Genomic DNA, 8668 nt, shown 5'->3' on the forward strand with positions numbered 1-8668 from the left:
TTTTCATATAGAAAGACAGAGAACCAAACTTAAGAATCACTCCAGAGAACATGAACACAGAAGAGATACATCAGACACATTGATAGTCCATTACTTGGCTATTGTTCATTTATTGATGGTTTTGACATATTTAATGTTGCACTCACGAAAGTATTTTCTGTGAGTTTTCCATGTCTCTTGGTTAATATAAGAGTTGGACACATTGTTCATAATGGCCAACAGTAAGCATTTAAAGTCAGTAATCTATACATTGCCTCAGATAATTTACGAAGCATGTTACACATTTAGTCCGCAGCTCTTGGTCTTGAGGTAACGTTCTCCCTTCCCATGCACGGGGTCCCGGGTCCGATTACCGGTGGGGTTAGGGATTTTCCCTGCCTCGAGATGACTGGGTGTTCTTGTGTCATCTTCATCATCATCATTCATCCCCATTATGGTTGGTGGAAGGCAATGGCAAACCACCTCCACTAGGACCTTGCCTAGTCAGTGGTGCGGGGCTAAAGCATCGTTCCCTACACTCCTCAGAGTATGGGACCTCGTCATCATCATCATTAGACATCATCATCATCATCATTACAAGTAAGATTGTAGCACAAAGCTATGTATCTTTTTGAAACTTCCTGGCAGATTAAAACTGTGTGCCCGACCGAGACTCGAACTCGGGACCTTTGCCTTTCGCGGGCAAGTGCTCTACCAACTGAGCTACCGAAGCACGACTCACGCCCGGTACTCACAGCTTTACTTCTGCCAGTACCTCGTCTCCCACCTTCCAAACTTTACAGAAGGTCTCCTGCGAACCTTGCAGAACTAGCACTCCTGAAAGAAAGGATATTGCGGAGACATGGCTTAGCCACAGCCTGGGGGATGTTTCCAGAATGAGATTTTCACTCTGCAGCGGAGTGTGCGCTGATATGAAACTTCCTGGCAGATTAAAACTGTGTGCCCGACCGAGACTCGAACTCGGGACCTTTGCCTTTCGCGGGCAAGTGCTCTACCAACTGAGCTACCGAAGCACGACTCACGCCCGGTACTCACAGCTTTACTTCTGCCAGTACCTCGTCTCCTACCTTCCAAACTTTACAGAAGCTCTCCTGCGAACCTTGCAGAACTAGCACTCCTGAAAGAAAGGAAATTGCGGAGACATGACTTAGCTCAGTTGGTAGAGCACTTGCCCGTGAAAGGCAAAGGTCCCGAGTTCAAGTCTCGGTCGGGCACACAGTTTTAATCTGCCAGGAAGTTTCATATCAGTGCACACTCCGCTGCAGAGTGAAAATCTCATTCTATGTATCTTTTTTTTGCTTTTCACAATTAAGTAGACAATTGGGAAATTTATTTATTTATTCAGGTGTTTGATATATTTCAATTGATAATGATGCGTGATTACATATAGGTATTAAAATTTTGATTCTAAAATGAAAATTACATAGAGTATTCTACAGTTTATTGCATTTATAGTCCAGATTACAGCATTAGATATATTTTATGTTTTACAGTGTATTAAGTTCTTATTTACATTATTACTAAATCCCTTAAGTTTAAATTTATATAAATATATTTTGTTTGTCAAAACTGAATGACAGTTACCTCTTAGGGGATAACAATATCACAGCCTTCAGTGCATAAGCTTGTTAATACAAACACTTCATTATATATTTCCACACCTCACAGCATCATGAAGCCTAGAACAGATTAAAAACTCAATATGTCCACCATATCAACCCCCTCCCATTTTGGAGAGCTGTAGCTCTGCCACATCTGCCAAATGTTACCTTTACGTTGGTCATTGTCGTGGAAGTTCACCATCTTCATCAATTGCAAACAAGCTGGTGCACTGCAAGCTCATTGAAGCCTGCACATCACTACTCTGCCAGATCACCTCTGTAAAACATGTGACTGTAAGGGAGGAGGTGCCTGTAAGCGTAAATCCTAATGACCCCAGTTTTCATGTACAGATCCTCACCTTGGCTCACGTGGTGGGATAGGTTGGTCATTGTCAGTATAAGTGGGATTAAGATGATCTGTCTTCCAGTCCCATTGATAACAAATGTTTTGTCATTCCTGTCAATTACTTGAAAGGGGTCAGCATACTGAGGAGTAAGTGTGATCATGTAAAGAGATATTTGTGATAGAAGAAGGGCCAGGTATTGTACTGCACAGGTTGGAGACTGTGTCTGCATTTACAAAAAATTGGTATACTCCCCAGCCAATAAACTGGGAGGAGGCTGAGAAGAACTTGTCCAGTATTTTTGAAGCTTCACCATACATCAGCTGGGTAAGGGACGATCCTATGTCTTTCATAACAACAGTTCTCAACCCAGACAGCACTAGCCGAAATGTGCTCATCCGTGACTCTGCATAGCAGGATAAAGCAGCTTTGAGCGTGCGGTGCTAGCTCGTAGTCCTGACATGTTTACGACTGCACAAATGCAAATGTTCAAAATCAAACTGCCCATTTGTGTCTGATGTTGTCACCTGAGGGATACCAAATTAGGAAATTGACACTGAAACAATAATACATATGACTGAAATAGCCAAAATGTCAGGACAGGAACTGCTTCACAATATCTAGTAAATCTGTCTACCATTGAAACCATAAAAATGAAAGCTCTCAGACAGGAGTAGTGAACCATGACAGTATTAACATGAAGATAATGAAGGGGAAAGCTTCCACAAGGGAAGATATGTGTTGCAAGACTTTATACTTTTGACACTGAATGGAGCTCTGAGCCCATTAATGACAATATCTCTGCACTCCCTGCCACACAACTTTCTCTGACACAGCATTGCAGATGCTCTCTGGGAGCAATAAACTGTGGAATACATCTGAAAACACCTTGACACCACATCGCTGGGATGGACAGATGGATCCTGTTATCTACTGTGCTGCACCAGAGCTATAGCACAGAGCCCTATAGTGGCATGCATTGCAGATGCAATCCAGTTGAAGCAGGTTCTATGTGGCAGTGTGAAAGAAGGGACTCAACCTCCTGCTTGGTAGCCACTGCTGCCCAATCAACAGCAGAGATAACTGCACATTTGTTATGTAAACAGTTGGCTGTTTTATTCAGCTGCCCTGCAGTGTGCTTTATATCACTAGAAAACTGTGTGATAAAACCAGCTTGTCACACTTCCTGGGAAGATCTGAGCTCAGTCATGCATCTGAAAATAGAAACCAGTGCTTTGTGATCCACAGAAATTTTAAACAGCTGGCCTCCAACCATGGCCAAGAAATGCTTAACCACCACATAAATGAACAGTAGCTCCCAAACAAAAGGCACTGCAGTTTCTCTTTTGCTCTGAAAGGCTCTTCAAGAAATATGTCAAAGTGTGCTACATTGACAAAATCATTTACTGCAACACTGCCCCCACTGCTGTCTGACTTTTGGACACTATTAAGACAATGAATGCACTGGGGATCAGAAGGGCTTAACAGGATATTACTTGCAAAAGCCATTTTGAGAGCCCCATATGCTTGAGTGGCATCAAGATTCCACTGGACATTTTTACTCCCCGACATGTTCTTGCCCTTAAGGAAACCATTCATTGGCCCTTGCTTCAGTTAAATTGGGAAAATGCCTGTGATAGTGATTCAGCATCCCAAGAAAGCAGCAGAGGCTTTTAAAAGTCACAGACAATGTTGTACACATGAAATTAAGCTACTTCCTCAGGAGTGATAGAAGTGCCAGACTCTGAGCAATATAACTGAGGAATTTAACCTCTTGTACAACATACATACTTTTGTCTCAATTAATCTTCATCCCATAACTGTCCAGTGTCTTGAGTAATGCATGCAGCTGATTGATATGTTCCTCTTTCAGATGAGAAATACCAGTGTCTCATCCATGAAATGCTACCACTTTTGAGCAGTGTTTTGAAAGCCACAACAAATTGTGTTTTGTTGAAAAAGGCCAAATGACATAGTCAAAGCTATCTGATGTTACACCTGAGAGGCCACTGGAACCCACATGAAGGATTCATCATAATCGATAGTGCTGAAGAAATGACCACCGTGAAAACTGCTATTGAAATCTGGGCACAGGGTATCTATAGGGGATAGTATGCGCAAAGATATGCCTGTAGTCCTCAAAAATTCATCATGATACATAACTTTCCTTCACCATCTGTAGTGGTGATGCCTGTGTGCTGTGTGTGGCAAGCAGTTTTATTCAAAGGAGAAACATCCTGTATTTTACATTTTAACTGTCTTTCTTATGACATATGGTACTGCCTGTTTGGTAGGACAGTGGCTGTGCCTGGGTTGACACAGTAGTGGATGTTTTGCTTAGCACCATGTGAACATCATCCCACAGATGTACCGCTGAATATGGACGCTATGTTGAGTGCCACTGATGGAGGAATGTGCACTGATACACCCTCTGCATACCAATAGGAGAACTGGGGATGGTCGAGTGGGATGTGCCACATGTGTTGACAAGACTATGTCGGTATTAAGAATGTTATCTTGCCTGCCAGCTCAGCTCATGATCAGACGTGTCCATTAGTTCCTGCTTTTGGAGGCACAATGCCTTTCATTGTAACTGCAACAGCCTCCTGTTGCTGTAGGGAGTTTGAATTTAGTGTACCTCTTAGGTGTAAACTTTTGTAGAAATAAAACCTCCACTGGACTGGAAACAGTCTTTTCTTTTGAAGGGATTCTACTAACACCACTGGACACCCAACCTCCCACTCATTTTCCCATCCTGACCAAGTGCAGCATGTACAAAGTAGTGTTAGCTGAAATGGGATGAGCTCACCATTAGGTCCTGGTCACACATTTCCTTTGTGGATTGTTACTACTTTAATTTGATGGGTACAAGCTGACAGAGCCCATTAGACTGACAGCTACCATGTACCCTGACCAATGATAGAAAATTTCAATGTCTTGTTTGTGCTTGGAAGTGCATATTGTGTGCTTACAGTGTGTCAACAAGTGTGGAACATACCATCAATGATCTAGGCCATAGACAGCCCCTTTGCTGCATGGTCACACTCTTCTGGACTACGCCATGCTGCTGTATGCAGGTGCTGCTGTCACTGCCTTCATCATCTTGACCCCAGTGGCACCCTGCCTCTGGTCCATTGACACCACCACCTTGGCCGCTGCCTCCTTTGACATGGGATGTTAATGTAAGAGTCACTGCTATGTGTCCTTACTTTTCTTCACTGCCTGTGCTGTGAGCATCCACCACAGGAACCTGTCACTGCTTAGTCTAGTATAGATTACTATTGAAACCCCTCTTTTGTAACATTGTTGGTCTACAGAAATCATGGGCCTATTATTGTAATCCTGCCTGATATGTACTTGCGTACTTTGCCAGAGCAGATGCTGCATCTTATGATGAAGTGGGTCAACTCTCACTCTTAGAAATGCAGCTTAATCAAATGGCACTTGACAAATTAGAGTTATAGAATCAGCTTGATGAAGTTTGTCCACAACCCTGGAGACAAAATTTTTGCCCCTCTGCAAAATGATAAAAGAAAAATTAGGAAACCTCAGTGGAACAACACGCAATGGGGAAATGAGAAAGGGGCAGGCCCTGCCACCCACTCTTACCCCCAGCTGGAACTATGAATCCAGTCAAGAAGGGAAGGATTAGTGAGGTGGTGAATTTAGTACTAGAGAGTAAGCTCAGAGGGAAGACTGTCCCTGAGTTAGTAGATATCAGAGCTGAGATTAGTGTTTTATCTGTGTCCCAACAAGACAGACACGTGCTCATGCCACCACAGTATAATATAAGTGGCTTAGTTGAGAAGATGATAATACCAGCTAGAACTTGTTTTGTTGATGTGAAAACTGATGGGAAAAAATATGGGTTTGATATGGGGATAATGAGGGGAGAGAGATGAGATTTTGATATCATTTTAGGGAATGATTCCTGCACCATTTTCAGGTGGTGATAGATTACAAGGTGCGAACTGTTCAGTTCGGTGAGACAACCCACTGTTTTGGTAGTAAGCGTGCATCTCAGTCATGAGGAACCTGTGATATGAGGCCTCTCCACAAGCTCTAATAGAACCAAGTATATGGGCGATAAAAACTACCACACCCTGTCAGGATTAGTGATGGTGTGTGAAAAATTCTCTGGACTGATGTGAAAACTTGAATACTACTGAGATTTGATTTTCTGGTTGATCTGCTCAGCCAGAACAATGTCATTGACTGGTTGCAAATCCATGTTAAGAGAAGCATAAGTAAACCAGAAGTTTTAAGAAAGAAATTTGGAGTACCAGTTTATATTGACAGTTTCAGTTGAGGAGATATTGAGATTCCTTGTGAAACGATATTGGCAGGTGGAGAAGAGTGTGTAGAAAAAGACGTTCAGTGTGAAGAACAGTTTAAGCAAAGTAAGAGGAAGAATTTGCCAATGAGAAAGGATCATGCAGTTAGGCCTCTAAGTCATATCAGAATCTTTTGTACTCAGTTCTGAAAAAACATGTGTGGCTATTTGAGAAATGGTAGTATTTGCCAGCAAATGATCTACAGCACGAAATTACCACGGGAGACACTAGATGGATCGCTCAGAAAACTTATGGGTTACCATTTCAGTTGCAATCTTGTTGAAGAAACTATTCAACTGCAGCTTGCTGCAGGGATAACTCAACCCTCTGCAAGCACATGACCATCACCTGTAGTTGTAGTCCAAAAAAAAATTATTAGATGGAGAGAAATCCTATCATCTTTGTGTTTCTATGAGAGCTGTAAACAAAGTCACTACCCCTGAAACTTACCCTCTTCCCTGTATTGACAAAACATTAAACTGATTAGGGAATTGCGCGTATTTTACCACACTTGACATGCACTCTGGGTACCACCAAATTCCTATTGCACCATGAGATCGACTCAGAACTGGCTTTGTGGTTCCTACCAGATTATATGAGATTCTCCATATGCCTTTTGGTCTAAGGAACATGCCTGCCACTTTTCAGAGGTTCCCTGACTTACTGCTATTGAGGGCTTTAAGGCCTGCTATGTGTCTCATGTATCTTGATGACACAGTAATTTTTTCAAACACAATTGAGGAACACAAAGAGAGATTAAGGAGTGTGTTGTCTGCTTTATGAAATGCATGCTGTAATCTACCCCTCCCTCACATCATTTGTTGATTGTCACTCACTTCATAATTAACTCTTTTAATAAGATTCAATATGAGTGAGATTTACAATAAACATTTAACTTATCTTCTTTTCTTGTAGTTGGCTCCAGTTCCTCAGTCTGGGGGCTGATTTTTGAAGCTGAAATTTTCGACTTTATAGTTTCTAATGGTTCCAATTGACTTGATAACTCTTGAAAGAATTGCCTGAGAAGTAATTTCTGTTTCTGTAGTTTTTATTCTTTCACATTTTTCTATGTCACACTGTCTTTGCAATTTCCACTTCAAAATAAAAAATTACGTTGTTATTGCCAAACATAGAAACATGTCCGATCACATCAGAAGCATGCCCACTACTTATCCATTCTTTGATACTAACAATATTCCAAAGAGTTTCTTGAGAAATGAATTTTCACCAATTTATAACATTATTTTGTCAATGATTCGAGAAATAAACATAATAAATATTGCCAGATTGCACAATTATTAATAGGACTTTTAAGTATGGCAGATATTTTGAAATTTTAAGTGTTTCTAAAACAAGAGTAAATTTAACTGTACACACAGAGTTTGTACATAAAGATTGTGAGAATGAAAGTAATTTCTTTTTATGGATTATAGCCTGAAATATACCACATCATGTACAAATCATATGAAATCCTTTTAGAAAAACAGTTGAGATAATATTAACCCATTTAAAAGGCAGAAAGTAATTTTGGTATCAATAACATTTGCTGAAGAAAGGTAATGTTAGAGGAGGGTGTCCATTTACAATATGCCCCTCACAAAGTTTGGAAACAATGTGTTTACAATATTTTGTGCCGGACTATAAGCTTTGCCACCAGAGTACAAAATGATGCCAAAAGATAGAATACAGATGTATAGAAGTATTGATTCATAACACATTACAGAAAACATAAGAAAAATATCTACTATGCAAGTCACAATTTGTACATCAGGACATGTCATTCAGATTTTCAGTTCTGTGGAACAATTTATACAAGTCAGAACTATGACATTGCAACACTAAACAATAGAAATAAATACAGAGACAAAGTAAATTACTAGAATTACAAATTATAAGTTTACATCCATAAAATTACAACTTCAAAATCTTTGAAAGAGAAAAAAAAAAATTTAGAGCCTAAGTGTACGAGGAGTGAGCTGACTCAAAAAACTCACAACAATGGGTACAGACCAGAAGAATATACTCAATCATGAGTAGGAATACAACACAAAATCAATTGGCCACATAAACCAGAGTATTGAAGGATATATTTAGTAATGAAAGGACAACATAATGAAAAAATATTAGGGCCTAAGCTTACAATGTGGGGACTGAGCCATGAATCCAAACCACACCGGATACAAATCAGCAAAAAATGTTTCGACACAACAAAGTGAATAAATTTCATAACCATATCAGTCATGTGTAAAGAGTAATTATAAGAAGCATCTAGCCTCAATGAATAGTTGAACACTCTCCTTGAGTACACACACACAATCGCGGTGACCAGGGGTACCCAAAACAGAGTTAAGCATGAGTTTGCCTACAACTCAAGTTCCAATTAGATACA

This window comes from Schistocerca americana, chromosome 4, assembly GCF_021461395.2.
Source record: "Schistocerca americana isolate TAMUIC-IGC-003095 chromosome 4, iqSchAmer2.1, whole genome shotgun sequence".
NCBI lineage: Eukaryota > Metazoa > Arthropoda > Insecta > Orthoptera > Acrididae > Schistocerca > Schistocerca americana.